This window comes from Genypterus blacodes, unplaced genomic scaffold (assembly GCF_046128005.1).
Source record: "Genypterus blacodes isolate CSIRO-AG114 ecotype Tasmania unplaced genomic scaffold, CSIRO-AGI_Gbla_v1 ptg000067l_1, whole genome shotgun sequence".
In the NCBI taxonomy this organism is placed as follows: domain Eukaryota; kingdom Metazoa; phylum Chordata; class Actinopteri; order Ophidiiformes; family Ophidiidae; genus Genypterus; species Genypterus blacodes.
In genome coordinates this window covers 12,794,054-12,814,851 of record NW_027466879.1, presented here as the reverse complement: position 1 = coordinate 12,814,851, position 20,798 = coordinate 12,794,054, and positions in this window count along the sequence as shown.

The following is a 20,798-nucleotide window of genomic DNA, read 5'->3' as shown; positions in this document are numbered from 1 at the left end:
CCGCACTGGGCAGGAGACTTTGGGAAGCAGTCAAGTGTCACAGTCCCTCTGCGCAGACACAGAGGCTTTGATTCTGCGTCTGTGTTTAGTAGCGTCCTTTGTTTGCAGTGTTTGTTTGATGTTACTTTAGCAGAAAGAGACAGACACCATTGAGTAGTGGGAGTGCTGTTCTGCTCTGTGCTGTTCACGCCTGCTGTAGAGCGCGCAGAGTCAAACATAACAAGAGTAGGCCATTGTTTACCAGTGGAACTAATCACCCTGATGGCACCTCCATAAATCCCCCTCCCGGTCGACAGTGATTGGAGTGTACCTATGTGTGACCATGGACAATACAAATGTGCCAAAGGCAAATAGAATGGGGGTGCACTGAGGCAATATTTAGCTTGGCCAGATGGCCGGTTGCATGCAGCAGGCTTCTTGGGCCTCCACATCTGCTCCTTATGATGTGCCAGCGACTGGGTGAGTGTCTCAGCTTTTCTTGTTAGGGCCTCCCTGTGTAAGTTACAGAATGATCGTTCCCACTTCAGCCTGGCAGAGGACATTCCACGCCTATATGTGTATCTTTACACGCGCCATGTCATCAGATGGCGATCAATAAAATCAAAAGTTATACATGGACAGAATCGATAGGACTCATCGAAAACATGATTCATCACATAATCAGTGTATGAGAGGAGAACCAGGTGAGGATATGCGTGTTCTGATCGCTTTCTCTGATTATTAGAGAATGAATCGGTTACATGCTTGGAATACACCAATATCAATATCTCTTTACTCTCTTTACATTATCTTGAAGGAAAAAGATTGATTGCCTTATTCTGGGCAGAGTTTAAATATGTGTAACGAGCATGTAAAATGTCTTCAAACAGCTCTGACAGGCTTTTCTTTGGGCGATGTCAGCATGGGCCCCAGTCAAAACTCATCTCCCCTGATTTCCTGCTTTCTACATCCTGGAAGACGATCAGGTTCTGTCTTGTGGTGTGGTCCTGTTGCATCACCAGTCCACACACAGAAGCTTGCTTTTGCAGCTGTTCAATATAAATTCTCCTCAAATATCTTCATACAGATGGTTTATTTTTACAAACAATACGCCGGGGCTGCATTCCTGCTGAGCTCCCAACCCAACCTCGTCACTGTGTGCCTAGCTGGGCAGCCTGACTCCAGAGAAAGCAGGGAGACAGACTCTATCATGCAGAGTGTGCACAGATGGCCCAGCGACACTGCTGTCATACAAACAGGCTTCAATAAAAATGATATATACACATGTATAAATATGGATACATAAGCCATTCATTTCAAGACAGACAGACATGAACTCACATACTTTTATCATCTGCACAGAGGCAGTTGTGCACAGAGGAGAGAGAAAAATGCATGTACGTAGATTTTGATTCCATTGTGTTTATTGTATCAGGATACATACCATGTGTCATAGATCACAAGGTTTCTAGATGATTTCCAGATGACAAATGTGAAAGTATTGTAACCAAACTTTGTCACAGACGTTTAAAGGTTGGTTACCTTTGAGCAGCAGAGTCATAGTGAGGATATAACAATCCCTGACTCCGAGCCTTCAGGTGCAAGTGCTGTTACCACATCTACCCACAGCTGCTATGCTGGCAGCTTTGTTCACACTCTTGTTTGCATACAATGTCAATCGAGGATCCGGCTACTATATCCACCAGGGTGCAGTGTGAGGGCCAACCTGCACCAGAGCAATTTAAAAACTGCATCCAATTTCGCTCAACACTGTAAACAAAGCAGGTGACAATGGAGAACAAAGACAAAACAAACAGTGGCAGCGGTGACGACTGACATGTTATCTGAGGCCATTGAAGTCACATCTACAAGTGCTGTGCTGCCATATGACCATTATCATGATCTTGTTCAGAATTGTTGGCCAGCCAACAATGTAGATAATAACCATGTTACCATAAAACAGCATCATTTTGCATACTCGTGCAAATAAGTGACATGGGTTAATTAAGTTTATTTCTCTGGATTTCAGAAATGATCAAATTCCTTGGAATCCTGGAATTAAAGGATGGGCTTCTCTGTGGTGTAGGTTCTACCTCCACCCCCACCCTCACTGCTTCCCGGGCCCTACTGCCACATCCACTGCACATCCTCTGCTCCCTTCCGGGCCCCAAGCTCTGGAACCTCACAAAGGAGCCCTAACAAGAGAGAAGAAAGAGCCAGTGCCACTTGGACGGGATTACATCCTAGTAAGATTCTTCAGTCCTCTTGGCCGGCCGCCCCTTAACCCTCCCCTTCCCTGATTAGAAAGTGAGCAGGGAAAGGCCGACTGATTATAAGAAAAGGTCCACACATGTCCAATGAAGTGTTGCACTGTTGTATGGAGTAGACTTGCACAGAGTCCCGCCAATCTAATCTTATCAGAAATCCTTGTCAGTGAAGCGATGCGTGACTTACTTTTCTGTGCATACTGTACATTAAGCAGAGTTCAATTTATATTTTGCACAATATGTTTGTTTATGTCAAAATCACAACTCCAGCAAACAATTTAAGCAATATTTCTTTATCAGAGGACACACTGTAAATGTTTGATCTTAAAAGTGGTTTCCCCTCCCATTGTAAACAAGTTTAGGCTCGAGCTGTGACATGCCCAGAGCTCTATGAGGGGCAAGGTCGCCACCCCTCTCATGTTTTAGCTTATCCTCTCTGAATCTTTAACACTTAACTCCACCCATCCTGTCCTCACATCCCCCACCTGCCCTCACCAATCCAACCCCCCCCCCCCCAGGTTTGTTATATCACATACCTGCCGCTGCATGACTTCTCCTGAGACCAGAGATTTCCTATGGAGACGAGAAAGTTCTTTTATAGGAATGAAGTTGCATTTGAAAATAAGAGATATCTAGTTTTTCTGCCCATTTGCTGTAAAACAACACACAGAATTGCTTATGAACCCTTATGAAGAGGAATATCTAGTGTATCTAGTGATATTGATGTATAACCGCTGGGGGTGAGTAATGGCCTGTGTGTCCCCCTTTTTGCACCACCTGAGCCCCGTAGCCCCTCCAACAGTGGCGGGAGGGGTCAGGTGACAGGTGGACAATAACCAGTAGCTCCAGAGTAAATGATGCATGCGCCAGGATCGGTAAATAAGAGGCAGGATGCCATTTAAGAAGCGCAGCCTGCATAACTGCCATTCCTCCTGAGTTTGGTGGTGATGATGAGGTCACCTGGCTGAGCCCACCATGAGTGTGTACGTGTGTGTTTCTATGCACAATTAAGTACACCCGGTGCACAAATGATTTCCTATGAAGTAATTTAATCATTATTTAATCTTCAGGCAATAAACTGGATCATTGTTTTCTTTTCTTTTTACTTGTAAGACTGAGAAACTTTTGTTATTATAGCATATAAGTAGAATGGTTCACTTTTCTTACACCCTTTTGACACACAACAGATTGTTTTCCCATTTGACAAGGTTTCAAGACACCACTCACAAATAAACACAAAGATATTTGAAAAGAAATCTAAAGTTGTGTACGTTCGGTGCTCTATAGGCACTACATATATGTATTAGAATGTGTGTTATTTGTGTTTTGGTGTAGGATGGGTGCAGACGGCAGAAACCCTCTGATATATGTTGTTGAAGTAGTGGTCAAGGGCCACGACACATTCACTAAAAAACCTGAAATAAATGGAAATAGCTTTGGGGCTGATGGCAAAGACCAGATTATAGTTGTTTGTAGATGATGGCTGTAATAGCCGTTATTCTTCTGTTGTGTTTTTCTTCTTCTCACTTATCTTCCACGGAGTTGTCTGCCACAGTCATTTCAGCTGTGAGGAAGGTTAAGTAATTCAGCTGAATAAAACCACACAGGGAGAACACCGCATCCAGCAGCTTCCAAGTACTCGCTTTCCTATTTTATGTCTGTTTTAGCCTATGCAAGAAATGTGTTGTTGTTTATGGGAAGGCAGGATTGTTGAGGAAACCTGTGAAAGAGTGGCTAACCTCCGAGCTGAGAGAGGGAGAGAATAATGGAGCAAGGTGGGGGTGTTCTGGCTTCCCTCAGGAGCTCCATCCTTCATCGGAGCCAGGGAGGCAGCTGCTCGCTCGCCCAGCCAGGGTTCCCCTCAGCCAGGCCCCGCAGCGGTTCTCTGCTCTCCACTGGAGCTGGGCTGGGGACTGACTGGGGCTGGAACTCCTTCGCCTCGTACATCGCAGCCAGGACAGCGGCCGCCAGCCAGCCAGACAGCCAGCCAGACAACCAGGCAACCCCAGCCCCAACTCCAGCTCCCAGCCAGGCCCCTCTGTGGTGCTCCACTGCCCAGTAATTGATGCCTTGCACTGGGGATATATTTAATCACCATAACAAGGGTTTGGTAGAAATAAAATGATGTAAAGGCACTGCAACGCTCTCCAAACAAGCTGGATCAGAGTATGTAGGAAGCAGAGTGTGGAATCTGTTTACTGTTTGGGGATGTTTGTGTGCACAGGCTTTTCTCACAGGCTTCTGTCATCTCACACATAAGTATTTGAAATATTCACCCACCTACAGTACAGCTTCCTCCCGCAACAACCCCCCAGCCCCTCCCTCCCCGTCACCCCCTTCTACCTCTCAAACCTGACTCCACCCCAAAAACAACTGCAGGCCAACAAATTTCATTACAACAGCCTTAAACGGCACAGTTTTAGAGCCTTCTAATTATTCCTCTCTCAGATGTGGTCGTGTTGAGAAAGGCCGTAAATCAACAGAAGTGGGAGCGCCAAGCCTGGAGCAGTGAGAAAACTGGAAACAAATGATCTTCCCCATCCTCTATTCCTTCCCTCTCTCACTATCCCACTCTCCAACACTTAACTTCACTGTACACCTCCTTCAACTTCCTGCAGGGACACTGAAATCGGAGGATGTTTAGACGCATAAGGTCTGTTGGAGAAGAGTGGCGAACTGGAGTAAACTTATTTAATCCACCACACCTCCTACCTGTGTGCATGAGGAGTGTGTCTATTATGTGTATCTGCACTAGTTTTGGGGGAGATTTAAGCAGGGCACCGCTTCAGTTCACTATTTACAGCTGATAGCGGCTCACTAGAAGGCCGATTATCCACCGCTGGCCACTAAGCACCTTCACTGAAGCACTCCGGGGTGAAGTGTCTTGCTGAAGGGCACTGCACTGCTAGTGGTAAGCTGGTAGTGGGTGGTAAAATGGCCAGCAGACAGCTGAGTGGTACCTGGGACCAGGTCTGTCTCTCTGCTCTGCAGTCTTTGACTGCCTGTAATCAGCTTCTTTAAAGGTTCCAGCCAGTAATTGCTCACTATAGCCCCAAGATAGCAATCAAAGAGATGCTGAACTCCATGATCTGCCTCTCTCTGTCTCTCTTTCATTCTGTCTCTATCTTTCTTTCTCTACTCTCTCTCTCTCTCTCTCTCTCTCTCTCTCTCTCTCTCTCTCCCCCCCCCCCCCCCCCCCCCCCCCTCTTGCTCACACTCTATTTCTTTTCCGCTGCTTTGTGTTCAGACACACTGTAAAGAAAGCATCATAGCATCTGTTTTTCAGTGTTTGAGGGAGGAAAAATCAATTCAAATTGAACTAATGGCAAAATTGATATTGCTTTGAAGACTGCACCCCCCCTCCCCCTCCCGTCTCTGTCCTGGTTGCATTTTTTCCCTGTTCTCTGTTCTCTTATCTTTCAACAATTACAAGAGCAGTCTAATGGCCCTTTTAAGTTGCCTGCCAGCTGTATTTGCAAAAAATAATGTCTTCTTCATCTCAGGGCAAATGAAGCTGTGAAGTTCATTCTCCTGTGCTGTGTTGCTGATGCCTTTCCTCTGAAGTCATGATGAGGGTATTAAAGCTGTTTGTCTGGGCACGACATGTCTATTCGTGAACAGATTACATGATGCTATGTCAAATCTGTCAACCATCATACAGCACATAGCTGCTTTTGATGTTGTATGAATACCTGAAAAACAAATCATAGATATATAATAGTGCTGAATAGTTTGCGGAAATGAGTAGTAGATTAACGATGAAGTGACTGTCAGAAAACTATTTATCAAGCTAAATCATATTTGGAGATGAAAGCGTGCCTCTGTCCCTCATTAAGAAATGATTCAATACTCTTAAGTTTGTTGGCGTCCCTTTTGGATTCAGAAAATAACTGAATGTCTATTTTAAAGCCTTATTTACGTATTTTTAGCATGCCTTTGTTTGGAACTTTGTGTGTGTTTGTCTCTTTGGGTCATCCATTTCCCCAAATGTAAACACTCAAAGAATCAGTTCTTTTTCATTTTTGTCTTTCTGATTCTGAATTTTCTGAGACATTTGTGAATGAAACAAAACACAAAACGTACTGAAGTCTCCCTTGTTTTCCCAGTAACAACACATCACCTTTGGTTCTTCTGCATTGTAGCTACAAACAGCACAGTGGCTTGGGGTGAAGTCATCCGTTAACTCTGATGAGAGGAGTGAAATGGACACCTGCAGTTCAGCAGATGTCCCATCAATTATCACCAGCCTCACCCAGAACCCAGCGCACCCATCCTGCTGTAGTGCCTGAACAGGGCCCCTGCCTGCATGTCTGTCCCTCTTCTTATGGGTGTGAAACTCCAGTTGTGAATAATCAACCTGCCTATAATTTGCTTCCTTTTCTGCTTAGTCTTATGGTTGACACAGTTTTCAAATTGAGCGCCCAATCTCAACCCGTGTAGCAGTGAATTCCCAAGAAGGAAGAGAAATGAAGCGCTGAGTCCCTTCCTCTTAAGACTTTGAAGTTAACAAGCTTAACAATCTGCCTGGCGTGGAGGATATATTCAGGTGAGGATCATCCAGCATGGGGCATCAAATCTCATCATTACAAAGCACGCAAGCACAAAGACACCAATACACACACACAGCATAGCAAGAGGAAGACGCCGGAAGAAAGAGAGTGGCTGAAAGAGAGACAGAAAGAAGAAAGAGTGACTGAAGAGAGAATGAGACAGAAGCAAAGAAAAAGAGAGAGAGAGAAAACAGCTTACAGATACAAGAGAGAGGAATGAAGGAGTCAAGGAGAAGAGGGTATCAGTCCTGAAGCTCAGCTGAGACTGAGACCGAGAGAGTGTGAGTGTGTGTGTGCGTGTTTGCACAAGAGACAGAAAGTGCAACACAAGCCAAGTGTTTGAAGTGGATCACTGTAGGCCAAACATCTGAAGAGGACAAGACTGCAAACATGTCACAGTGCAGCCTGCTTGCATTTAACAACAGATGTTTGGTCTCTCCATCTCCACTAATGGCTCCATCCAGGTTGGTCTGACCTAGTGAATGAATAATATAAATTCTTTTTTGTTCATTGAAAACCTTTGTTTGCAAACTGATACTGATTCTCTGTGCAGTGTTGCCCAGCCCAACCTTTACTGTCTTCTATCAGTAGGGGTATACTGCCTTGCCTGAGGGTATCTCAACAGTAGTTGTTGCGGGAAGGGTGAGACACATTATTCACTCATCCCCACCCAGGTTTTCCCAGACGGCCTCAGAATTCAAAGTGGCCATCTTCAGTCACCGGGCCCTCCCCTCCCCTCCCCCGACGTCCCTCCCAAAGACCAGAACTGTAATAAACCCATTACAAATCCTCCCCTGCTCTTTCTTTTTTCCTCCATACGTTCCGTCCATTTCATCCTCCGCTCTCCTCTTAGCAGAATGCTCAGCCACGCTTCCTGTTTTAGTGTGTAATTACTCCGCGGCCACAGCAGGCCATACATTATCCCCACGTAGTCGCATCCCTGGTCAGTCTCCCCAAATTTATGGCTGCAGGAGGTTCAAAGTTTTAATAATATTTGGTTAATATCACGACAGGCTGTGTCTCGCCCCGGTGATGGATGTAGACCGGACCAAGCCATTGTGATTCTGAGCATGACAACATATTGGCACCAAACAGCTTTATACCTCTGCACTCCTTTATGGGGGCTGGCAGTGGCATGAGACCAGAGCCGAAGGACCTTCATGAATTATAGAGATGAGGCTGAATGATTGGGTCGAGGCCATGTGAGCGATGGACAAACAGGACAGGATGTGTTTGGCTCGTGTGCCTCCGTCCCCTGTTGTCCTGCTAGATGCTGATCCTCACATAGATTAATGATAGGATGCTGAATAAAGCAGAGCCTGTGTCACAGCGCATCTTTGGCAGTAAAATGCAGAGCTGTCAGGAGAGGCGGTCCACTGTTGACGGAAGCTTGTCAAATGTATTCTTGACAATTACAAAGAGCCTTAAAGATGCCAGAGCGTTACTACATAACCAAACAGAGTTAATGTAACTTATTTTAACTTAAAGTCTGGGCTCAGGTTTGTGAGCAAGGCTGGAAAAATACTGCAGTGGCAGGAAGTTTCCATAGTTGCTGCAGGCATAAAAATGTACAATTAAGCTGCAGTACTTAGGTTAGATAGCAAACAGATGATATTGAGACAGCAGGTACATTACAGGACGCCTTGAAATTGTTAAAAAACTGATAAATGGTCTTTTTCCACCCCCTTGTCTGACCACAGTTTTGTATTTTTCCACCTTCAAAGTTCTTGAAACCTTGCTGCTGTTTTGCAGTGTACCAAAACAAATGAAATGTGACTATTTAAAATGGCGATTGTTTGAGTCTTTGGGCTGGGGGGAAGCTTGCGCCTGCCAAATGAGCAATATTTGGCCATTAGAGAGGACCTAACCTGGAGCTAAAAGATGATCCAGAAACCAAATACCTCCGGAGACAGAGCTGCTCATGATTCCTCCTCTTCCTCCTGAAAAATGAAGGGAAGTTGTATTTATGTGTCTTTAATAATGCAAATTGCACACATTTGCGCACTGTTATTCAGATTCAAAGCCTTCTGTTTGTATTTACAAAGTTAATTCAGTCGTGACGGAAATGTGAATCACATCCCTTACCACTTTGTTTGTAATACACAGGATTAAATATTGCTGTTCTGTTTTAATGAACCACTTGTTGGAGGAGCATTGATTGTGCAGACATTAAGCCCACGCTCAGATAAGATAACATGGAACATTCTCTAATCTAGCGCTGTCCTACTTCGCACTTTACCAGATGGAGATGTTTTTTTTTATCATCGGTAGAAGAGAGAAAAAAATCTCTTTAAAAATTAATACATTATTTACACCCAGCAGCGGCTTACTGCCCTGTGTAAATCAAGTCCACAGCGGCTCTACTCAGTCGCTCTTAATGACTTCTAAAACATATGCTTTTTTAATCTTTCTCTTCTTTTTTCATTGCCTCGTTGCTGCTCTGAGCTCTTCTTCTTCTTCCTCGTCCTTTATTAAACCATGCACGCTGCACACTCGCACACACACAGAATGAATTACACAGTGTCTCTCTCACAGTGATTAGAGTGAGCGCAGGTCTTCCACAGTCCAGATAACATTTGGTGAAGGAGACACGGTGGACTCCCATCCAGCCTCCCTGCCTCCTTCTCTCCTTTCCTCTGTCTTGTGTTCCTTCCTGGATGGTGTAGCGGGGGAGGGGAGGGGAGGGGGTGCAGGTTGTGTTAAGGCTGACCTTATGTCCAGCAGGACAGCTGCTTTCTTTGTCAACACTGATCAGATAAAATCAGCCGAAGAGGCCATTGTTGTGGCAGGTAACTGTTTTACATGCAACTAAAAGACTGTCTGGTGGGCGGCGTTGGGAGATTACCTGAGATTTATTAAAATAGTCAGTGATAAAAAGAACAATGGAGCTTAAGCGGGCTGGGTAAGTGGGCCTAATTCACCACAGGAAGAGGAGCTATACAAGGCTCCACACCTGCAAACAGAGAAGTCTGAGGATAAATGACCCTGCCCACTTTGTAATCAATTAGCAAACAAGCACAGTGGTTCGATTGTGTGCAAAACAAAAACAAAATAAAAACAATAAAGATTTGGTTTGGCCAGGCTTCCTGAGAGATATGTTTGCAGGCTATTGTTCAGGTGACAGCAGGAAAGCAGAGAGATGACTCACTCCCACACCAACTCAATCAAGCCAAATCAGGCTGTGACATCATTTTGTTGTCGGCTGTGTTGCACAAAATGTGGTATTTAGATATATATAAATGTGCTCCTTCTGCATATACTGCCAACTGAAATACATGTAGCACTTTGAGATTGTTTTTAACTATGAAAAGTGCTCTACAAATAAAATGTATTATCATTATTATTATGTACAATTATAACAATTCTATTATACATTTAGTTTGTTTTCAATATTGCCTGCTATTGCAAACTGAATGTATTAAATGGATCAATTTGTGTGCAACCTTTTCCTTTGGTAAATAAATATTTTCAGATTAAAAGTGTTGATCCTACAGATGTTCAAGCTGACATGCAGTGCGAGCCTATGTTTACATGTTAAGAGGATACATTTAATTCAACTAGAGAATAATTATTGAAAACACAAGGCTGTAGTCCTAATCTGGGGTCCAATCAAACCACGAGCTTTAGTCAGATTAAATCAAGTCCCACCATTTCCATCTGGTCAAGACATCTCCAAAGAAATACACATTTTCTTTAGAGGAGAAAACAACGGCATTAGTCTGTTAGGCCTGCAGCTGTATTAACGTCAGTGTTTAGTAAATCAGTTTGGATTAAAGAGGAAGCTCTCAACCTGGCACAGGAGCAAAGCTGCACGAAAGGACAGAGTAGCATGGCATTCCTAAAGTTCCTTGACCCACACACACACACACACACACACACACACACACACACATACACACACACACACAAACACAAACACACACGCCCTACCATTAGCAACCCGATGACTTTATGTGCAATCAGCTTGTATATTGCTTGGATGCATTCTTTAATCCCCCTGCAGCAAATTTGGGCTTCGCATCCACACAGGGATTCATTAACCGGACGGTGATAGGGGGTGACATCATCAGACGGACTGGGGTTCATCTGGAACGTTTTGTCGTTGACAGCGACCGTCACCTGTTTTCTCTTCACCTTCTCGCCCTGTTGGAGACTTTTATGGGACAGAAATGGCAGCCGAGACACTCTCAGCTCAGGGAACGGCTCCGCTGGGAGATGTTGTAGTAAATCCTCTTTGTCAGGCTCATGTTCAGCTAGTTACCACTTAACCCCTGACTCGTCACCTGTGGTAAACATCGGGTCTGTGGCAGTGTAAGGAGAACGTTTCAGGGACAATGGTGCAGTAAAAGTACAAAGAAATTAAACTCAGAAGCTCCATTAGTGCCTTTCTTCGCACTTCAGGAACTTTTTCGGTGAACTCAGCATATTTTAGGATGTTGTTTGTCCTTGTTTTCACACCACGGTTACAAGTCGACAACAAAAATTAAGCTCTTGAATTATCGTTTGCTCCTGTGTGTATTCTCAGATGCTAATTGCTAACATTGCTTATCTGTCAGAAGCTAGTGAAATAATATGGCAGTGAAAGAGAAGCAGGGAGGCGATAGAAGATGGTGGGATGGAGAGACTGCGTTAATTGGAACCTTTGTGGTGCGAGGTTTCACCATGAATGACACTTCAGTACCTGTTGGCAATATTCAGAACACCTCGTGGTACTGAACAGTCACCTGTTAAGCTAACTAGCTAGCTAACCCTGAGACTTGTGTTGCAGTGTCACAAATGACGTCAACAGATTGAAAACATCCGATATGAGATCAGAACTTGACGCTCGCATGCGCACAGATGTGAGATCGTTCCTCCTCAGTGTTGTGCTGTCATGTGGTCGAACGTTAGTGTCAATCCTGTGGCGTTGAACTATTTTTACTCAATATACTGAACAGTATTGGTGCGTTCCCAGCAGAAGGTGTCTGGTGTGTTTGCTTGTGTGTTGGAATGACAGGAGATGACTGCAGGCTACTACAGTATCACATCCTCCCTTACACGGCTTGACATAATGATGTCGTTAGTTACACACATTCACATATGTTTGGCGGTATTAAGACACATGTGACTCTCCTCTGCCTGTCTTGGGCCGTTGTCATCCTTGGCTTCCTAGGAATGATGGCACCGTCTGTCCACAGCTTGCTGCCTTTCACACTTTGGATTATTCCATTTCTCGCTTTGTGTTTCACGGTGATACATCTCAATATATCAACCCTTGTCCTCTACTGTCCCCCCCACCCTCCCCTCCCCGCCCGCTTCAACAACTCACTTGTTTCAGTCTCTCATTTTTTAATTACCGTGACCAATTGGATATGTTCTGTTGGCAAATATCTGGCTCTTCTCCTACAGTGGCGCATTGTGAATATGGAGCAGGATGCCAACAAACCCGAGGGGGCCCCTCTGCATTTTTAGCCTCCTGTCAGTCTGTAAATATGTTTCGTGTGACTCCCCAACTACTGTGTACCTCCACAGAATGCATGTGTGTGGTGTGAGATTACCGCGCTGCAAATGTGTTGTCCTGTCTGCACAGCAGGGTTTTGTGCTCATATTCAGTATCTTGAATGCTTGTGGAAAAATGGCAGACAGGCTGTCATAGGTAACTGGGCAGGTGAAAACAGCAAAGAGGCAAAATCAATCGATCATGCAAAAAAAGTTTTTGTTAATTTAACATCTGACATTATTTTTCACAAGTTATAGTGTTGAGGCATTATTTGGTGTTGACATACATACTGGGTCTGTAGGCCTTTGAATGCACTGCTGTACTGCACATCCACAATGCTATTACCTCATCAGTGCAATTATAGAGGTAATGTAAGTCAATTGCACAAGTGAATAGCCCCTCTTTTACTATGAGTATGAATGTATTTACCCCACAGAAACTTCCAGCTTTGGATTTATTTTTTTTTTAGCTTTTCGATAAACTCATCCTTTTGAGTTTAAATCACGTCTCTGCCTTCCTCACATTTAAAGGACCTAAGGGAACCTGTATTTTGTAACTTTAAAGGTGTCCAAATGATCCCAAATGATCCCTCTCCTAAAACTATTTCCTCTGGTGCAATTCCCAAGATGGCGAAGCCTCTGGTAAAGTGTTGGTTACTCAACCGCAAGCGCCCTCCTGTTACATAAACATAAAGCATTTTCAGGGTAAAATGTGATAGGAAAGTTTCTGAGGGAAACTGAATGTATTTGTATCTAACTAAACCTCATATAGAGGAACTTTCAGAGGCTTTTCGAGGTCATTGACAGGCCTATGGACGAGGAAGCAGAATGCCAAATAGCTCCAGATTGCTACAATTTACAAAAGACAGTGACTGTTCAGTGACCTAATCTCCTGACAGTCATTAGAATGGTTGGGAACCTGGTTGTGTGGTTGCTGTTTGACTTTACTGACATTAAATCTGCTGCTGAGTTTTATGAATTACCCAAAGTACTTGAACGTACCATTAATATTTTGATTGTACTCAAATTATTTATACAGTACAGCATATTTTATGTCGTCGCCACACATAATCAATACAAATCTATGAGTAACAAACCACTTGCAATTACAAATAATATCAAATCCTATTCATTTCCTTCATGTTTATGTCTCAATTTCGCCTTCGTTTTCATATTCAAACACTATAGAGTGCATGTAAACGTACTGTGTAAGTGTAAACAAACAACTGTGCAGTGCTGGGAAAAAATAAATAGCAAAGATTATTGCATCCTTAACTCATTTACATAATTATGATAAACGAACTTAATCATAAATATGATGTGCATAGAAAATCAAATTTCTTCAGTGCCCATAAATAAACCTGCACATTTTAAGCTGCAGATGACATAATTGATAGAGATCAAGTATTAAAACACCAAGCTGATGTTGGTGTGTGTGTAAACGACACACACACAGTAGCTTGTTGACATGAAGCAAGAGGTACAGATCATAAAGGAGGGAGGAAGTAACATAATCTGTCATTACATCATTCATGGAGGTTATTGCAAAGACATAAACCACTGCTGCAGGAAATGACTTAACAACTGTCATAAAAGTCAGTTAAATACTATTCCCCCTGCAACCCCCACCTCCAATCAATATGTGGAGAAATAACACAGATGTTTTGCTTTTTTCTTGCAGCACAGGACATGAAATGTGGAAGATATTTTTCAGAGAAATTCAAGTGATAAACTGCCAAAACACACCAGTTCTTATTCCTCTGTAACGTCTCCCTTCTGTATAATTCTGATTCGTTCCATTGGTTTATTTCCAAGTATGAAATTTGTCCTGCAAAACAAAACGGATACTCAACACAAAGAGGCGGCATCATAAAAACAAACACACAACTCGTGTTCGCTCATAAATTAGGTGTTTCTTCTGCCGTCTGATATTTAAAGGCGTTGCTTTTGAGAGCGGCTCGTTCATGGTGCATTTTGCAGGACATGATTATGAGCACATTCCACCCAGCTCCAGATGGGTCCTCTTTGAAGATAAAAGACCTGTAAATCTGTGGACAATGGCACAATGGATCAAAAGCCAAATGTGCAGTCAAGAATATCAGGATCTGTTATGGGTAATCCTTTTATCCACATCTCCAGGAACTCCTCAAATAATTGTCCACTGTCCACTCGTTTTTAAACTTGAAATGCCGGTGGATTTCTCGCTCTTGCGCCGACCCGCCCATTGCTCTCTAAAGGTCGTGTTTTTGGTGATGTGCCGGACTTGAGCAGCTGCTTTAGTTACCCAAAGCCGTTTTATCTATCGGTTTCTTAAACAGGCTGCTGGGTGGACCTCCCTCTCAGTTGTGTCCCAATTATCCCCGTGAATCTCACTGCAGGTATCCAAATGTCAAGCGTCTGCCATGTTATTTCTCCCACAATTCCTTGGTGGAGCGGATTCGTAATTAGTACCTGTGGGATGTGTTGGTGTGATCAGAGGGTGAGGGCTAAGCACGGCTCCATGTTCAAGCCGCATAGCGGCTTCGCAGCCGCTCAGACTGTTCAGACGGGGATTTTTGTTAAATAGAACCCCAGAATCAGATGTTACAGTCGTGTCAGCAGCGTGCAGGTATGGAGGCCAGGGCGGCTGCTGTGCTCAGGTGGGTCTCTGTGTTCTCACAGCCTGGAGAATTACATTCCCACTATTTCAAAGGCTACAGGGAAATGATTAGAGTCTACAAGTTTAAAGAAACTTTTCAGAAGAGTTAATTTGGTAAGGCACTTTGTCATTGTAGGAATTTGCTTTGTTAAACTTAAAATCAAGTTCAAATGATGAGAACTGCTGATGGACTATTTTGGTGGCTAGGAAATCTGATCTGTGGCCTTTCAGTCAAAGTATATGTAACGAGTTTGCATTCTACCAATCATCCACTTCTGACTATGTAGATCTACTGTAGGAGATTGTAGATAAATCTTATTCAGCTTTGTGTTACTTCATCACTTTCAGCAACATTTTCTGCGATTGGTCTGATGCAAACTTCCCCTACAGCCCAAGAGTGTGTCTGTCTCAACACTGAGCTTCATGATTTCGGAAGCCTGATATCTAAATACTGTATCTTGATCTCTTCCACCAACATCAGGATGTTCACAAAACTGCATAACAGAGAGAAAGAAAAACAACCTCCTCTCTTCTCTCTGGTGTGTCCGTTGCACTGTAGATGTCACCTGCTCTCGTTTCTGTAATGTGTGAGAAACAAACTACCAACAAAATGACTCAACAGCTCAGTTTCATCTTTCGGTTGTGACACTGCTGGATTGCCATCATACATACAGTATATGTGTGTATACTTCAAAGGCATTTATTGTACGTATCTCTATATTTTGACCCAAAGCAGGTTTGCCATTTTCTCTTCTTTGCTTTAATCTGTGTTAAATAAGAGAGCAGGTAGTAAAGCAGGGGAAGGAATCGACTGATGGGGCCGCTCAGCTCAGTGTCTCTGTTTGATATAAGAGCTATTCTATGCAAACGCACTCCCCGCTCGTTCCACCCCCCCCCCCCCCCCCCCCCCCCCCCCCTCTGCTCCTCCTTTGTCACTTAAAGAATGCTTGGCGCCTGTGGATTAATTAAAGTCTAAACATTAAATATTGATTGATGCATTATCAGTGGCTCACAGTCGCCTCCTCTCAGATTGATTTCCACTGTGATTTATTGTCATATTTGCAGAGTCATTTCACTTGATAACAAAGAGAAATTGCTTGCAACCTTGGTACCCCCGTCATTAGCCCCCCACATTGACACGCTCCCTGGTACTTAGCCCTCCTCCCACCTACGCCCTGCTTTCCTCTCTCCTCTTCTGCTGTCTCTCTTTTTAGGCTTTTTTCCTTCTTTCGTCTTTCCTGTCATCCTCTTTTCTGTATTAACCAAAAAAGGGTCACGTAAACGCACAGATGTACACAACAGGCGCCACAACACCAAACACCACAACAAATTTCAAAATGACATAATTTGGACAAACACCATATTGTTACAATTGGTTAAATAAAGTCTGCATGTATCATTTGGTCACTTGCTAAATAATATAAAGTCGATCATATTACGATTCTTTTCTGCACACAAACGCTTGACATTAGAGAATTAATAAATAAGTAATTTCCTACTACACCTCTTCCTCCTGGTTGCCATTTTCCGCCGCCAAACATAATTTACGATTTGCCTCCTCTGCCCATCAACTGTGAGTCTATTAGTTTGCGAGGGAGAAGTTTGATTTATAGGCTTATGAGCCCCGAGTATTCACATGATCATTTGTTAGCCAGATATTTGCTGCCAACGCTGTGGATGATGGCATCATGCTATTTCTCTGTACCTCACACACACACACACACACACACTCACACACACAGAGAGAGAGGCACACACACACACATGCTGTATAGGATAATGCATATATAGGCAACACTTCTACCTAAAGGTTCCACTGACTTCCACAGAAAAATGCTTTGTTCTCCATATTTTTAGAACCTCTACTCAAATCAACTCATTATATCAAGGTTCGGGGACAAATTGAATTTCCCTGATTGCAATTAGATTAGTTGACATTGAATTATGAGATATGCCCTAATTTGTTTTTGTTGTGTGTGTGTGTGTGTGCGGGTGGTTGCATGTGTCGCAACAAGGAGGATCTTATGGGTGGTAATTCTGGGGGCCTGTGTTGAGGGATGGGACGCATGTCATCCAGGTCTCACATGGTATTGTATTTGCCTGTTAAATTGCATTATCACTCATGAGGAGCTGGTGTGGGAAAACAACATGTTCCCAAATCAAGAACTGAACTCATGTGATGCGATAGTTTGTTCAAACTGGGCCGGCGACCAAGTTTGTCCGTGACTGACTATCTTGATTCATACTGCTTCAATTCAAAGAGTCGGAGGCCAAAAGGACAAATACCTGCAGATACATTTGTCTTTTGTTTCGTGTTAAAATTCCGTGGAGGCAATTTGCGGGATATTTTCTAGAACGTACATAATGGCGAACAATTTATTTTGGTGCTTTGCTTCATATCCATTGATGCATTTTTACAGATTTTGTAAGCTTGGCTGCACATTTGCTCATTACATCCTCTATTCAGAACGCTCTGTTTAATCAAGATGGCCCTTCTGTGCTTGACATCCATAATCAGTAAGCACTGAGGGAAATTATTCAATTAACCCTAATTAACATTGTAATATTCCACAAACTGCGTGAAGATTAGCCGGGTGCTTTGACTACGTTGAAACATGTTCACACACAGTTAACAAGCTGATCTATTGTCTGTGAACAGTTAATTAAGGCTAAATTTGCTAATTGTTCATTTGTATTTTTCCTATTGGCCTGTCATGATAAATCACCGCGCAGTAATTCATCTCCGGCTCTGTACTTCATCTCTGTCGCGCCGGGAGCTCGCAGCACGGAGGAAGATGAAATGTTCATTGTTGGCGTCATCTGTCACGCGGTGGGAGGACGGTAAGGACGCGGCGCCGATCTGCTCGCGGTGCTACGGAACGGAGAGGGCGCAACCGGAACTTTCGCCCGAACTAGGCCCAGGTTCAGAATCGCAGCAGGGATTATTCACATACTGATGCAAGAACAGAGACTCTGAGTGCAGTTTGATTATGTGTTCCTCTACATATATGTAATCTGCTATGATCAATGATTCTGATTAGCTGATCAGCAAAACGATCGTCAAACTTTGTCCCATTTTTCTGCCCCACATGGAGGCAAACCCAAACTCTGTTGTTGGACTTTTCTCTCTGGCCTCTTCCTCCTCCCAGCACCTCCTCTTCTCCACGGTGAAACAGTTCAATACAGCCTCACCTCTCCCCCTCTCTCTCCTCTGCGGCACACACACACACACACACACACACGCACACTCTCACTCTCTCTTTCTCCCCTCTGCCGCATGTATTGGATTCGGGCCTCCAACCAATCGCCCTATCGATCCCAAATGAAACACTGAACTCATCAATACGGTCTTAATGCGAGTTTGTTGTTCAATCACTTGCCATTTAAATCACCCGGCTCAAGTCGCAGGCGAGCCATCCGTTTCCTGTCATACGCCGCGCGTCTCGCCAATTTGCTTTGTCATTTCGGGAGGGGCGCGCAATTATCATAAATATCTCCCCAAGCGCTCACTTTGTCAACTCCACCTTCAACTCCACGCCGCCGATGATTCAAGAGTCGGCCCCCCCCTTTTTTTTTTTTCTCCAATCTTCCTCCTTTTGTTACCTTTGTTGAAAATAGGTGCTTTCCTCTTGGCACCGATACAGGCGATGGACCTATTCTTACATCTTAAATGAGGTTTCATGAATGTCACAAATGAAGTCAAAGTGCAACCCCATTGATTAGGCTGGTAATTAAGATGTAAATGTGGTTGTGGGCTGGTGAGCGATCACACCTGCGATAATAGCAGAGTGCTGTTAACATCACCAGGGGTCTGACTGCCGCGCGCTGCACTGCCTTATCAATGTTTGGAGCCATCTTCTGTTTAAGTATAGGCTCCAGCCCTAATTCATGCTGTTTGCTAGCGCGCCGCTGCCAATGGCTGATACCAGGCTGCGAGGGAATGACGATTTTCGGCGTCGGGTGCAAGTCTTGCCAAATATCCCTTTAGTGCGAAGTCGCTCCCCGTATTAGCCACCTGGTTAAACAAAAGGGCCGCTGGATGAAGCGAATGCAGTCCAAATGAGAATCACCTTAACTGTCAAGTGCGATGAATGTGGTGGAATTTGTCACGGTGACATTTTCACAACTCATGTTGACAGAACATGCTGACACACATTGTACAAGGCCATCAAGACCTCCAACATAGTATAAAGGGACAATGCAACCCAAACTCAATACCTGTGATAATGCACATCACTACGCCTGCACAAAGTGGACGTCTAATCCCAGTATTTTACACCGATTCGATTTATTTTTGCTAAAATGTATCAATAAGGTGTAGTCGCTTTGCACACAGGTTTGATTTTGCCTGATTTAGACATTCACACACTCAATGATCGACTCGTAAACCGGTGTTTGCCGAGCAGAACCCAGTGAACAAGTGCGATGTGGATTTAGGTAGAGCAGGCGTGAGCGGCCGCCTGGCACTCACACACTTTACGGTTTTGGGGGGCTCACACGTCGGTGTTAACTGTTTCTCTTGGGTGCCAGGTGGGGAATGAATGACACGGGGCAGGGTGGCACATCCCTGGAGATGTTTGTCAGGAGATGTCCCTCCCCTCGCCGTGTTTACACTCACACGGGCCACACTTGGCTGTTAGCGGAAGAGAGAATTGGGGAGAGCAGCCGTCTTGCGAGCGCCAAGACTCTTACTGTGAATATTAAAGAGAGACAGAGAGGGAGGGAGAGGGAGAGGGAGAGGGAGAGAGAGGGAGAGAGAGAGAGAGAGAGAGAGAGAGAGAGAGAGAGAGGGAGAGAGAGAGAGAGAGAGAGAGAGGGAGAGGGAGAGAGAGAGGGAGATTCGGCTATCTGGACAAAACAAAGCTGGGTTTGGAGAGCCCGGAGCACATAATAAGCACGGTTCTTTCATTGCACACCCAGGGCACTCTGGAAAAGTGGGGAGGCCGCTGAATGGGAAAGGAAGTAATAAAAAAAGCAAACTTCTCTTTGAAAAGAGTCCTGTGTGTGTGTGTGTGTGTGTGTGTGTGTGTGTGTGTGTGTGTGTGTGTGTGTGTGTGTGTGTGTGTGCCCCCATATGCATGCATGTGAGTGTGTGTGTGCAGCTGTCTGCCTGAGTGATGAGTGTGTATAACTTACCTGTAGTCGTTTTCACAAGATGCTTTTTTTCCCCATAAGCGTGACCGGATCACTGGGACTGTAACATCGTCAAAGAATCAAAGGCAGCGAGCGGTTTGTCACGTGGTGGAACGGTAAGGAGACCTGAGCTGTGTGTCAGTGTGTGTCAGTGTGTGTGTGTGTGTCCCTGCCAGACTTTTGGATGGGAAGACGAGCTGAGAAACAGAGACAGAGGGAGAGAGAAGCTTTTTGGCCTTTAAGACATTCAGACTTTTTCTCTTTTTCCTCTTCTGTCATGACTCTTGCTTGATTCTGGTGATAAATCGTCAGTAGTGCGTCTTCATATATTAAGATTTGCCTGCGTGGAGATTCAGCTTGAAGCTCATTTCACTTCGGATACGTCAAACATTTTCATCCTGCCTGTAGTATAATGTGGTAGCTGAGTAGCCAAATAACACCACACACACTCACACACACACACATTTCAAACTCTATTGTGCGGTCACAAGGAGCTGCAGAGCACACACACACACACACACCAGAGGACCTCACATTGAGTTTACGGTGTTGTTCTCCCTCACCCTCAGTCTGGGTGAACAGTCACATCACAGTCGATCAATACGTCATCTTTACGTTTTTGTTGTTTGTTGGTGTGTTTTGGCAAAATCGGTTCAGAACTTTTGGAGCGAACGGGTCGACGAAACAATTGCAACAACGTGAGGGCACAGGAAGAGAGAAGATGAAGAAAAAGTTTGAGACCTTGACTTTACT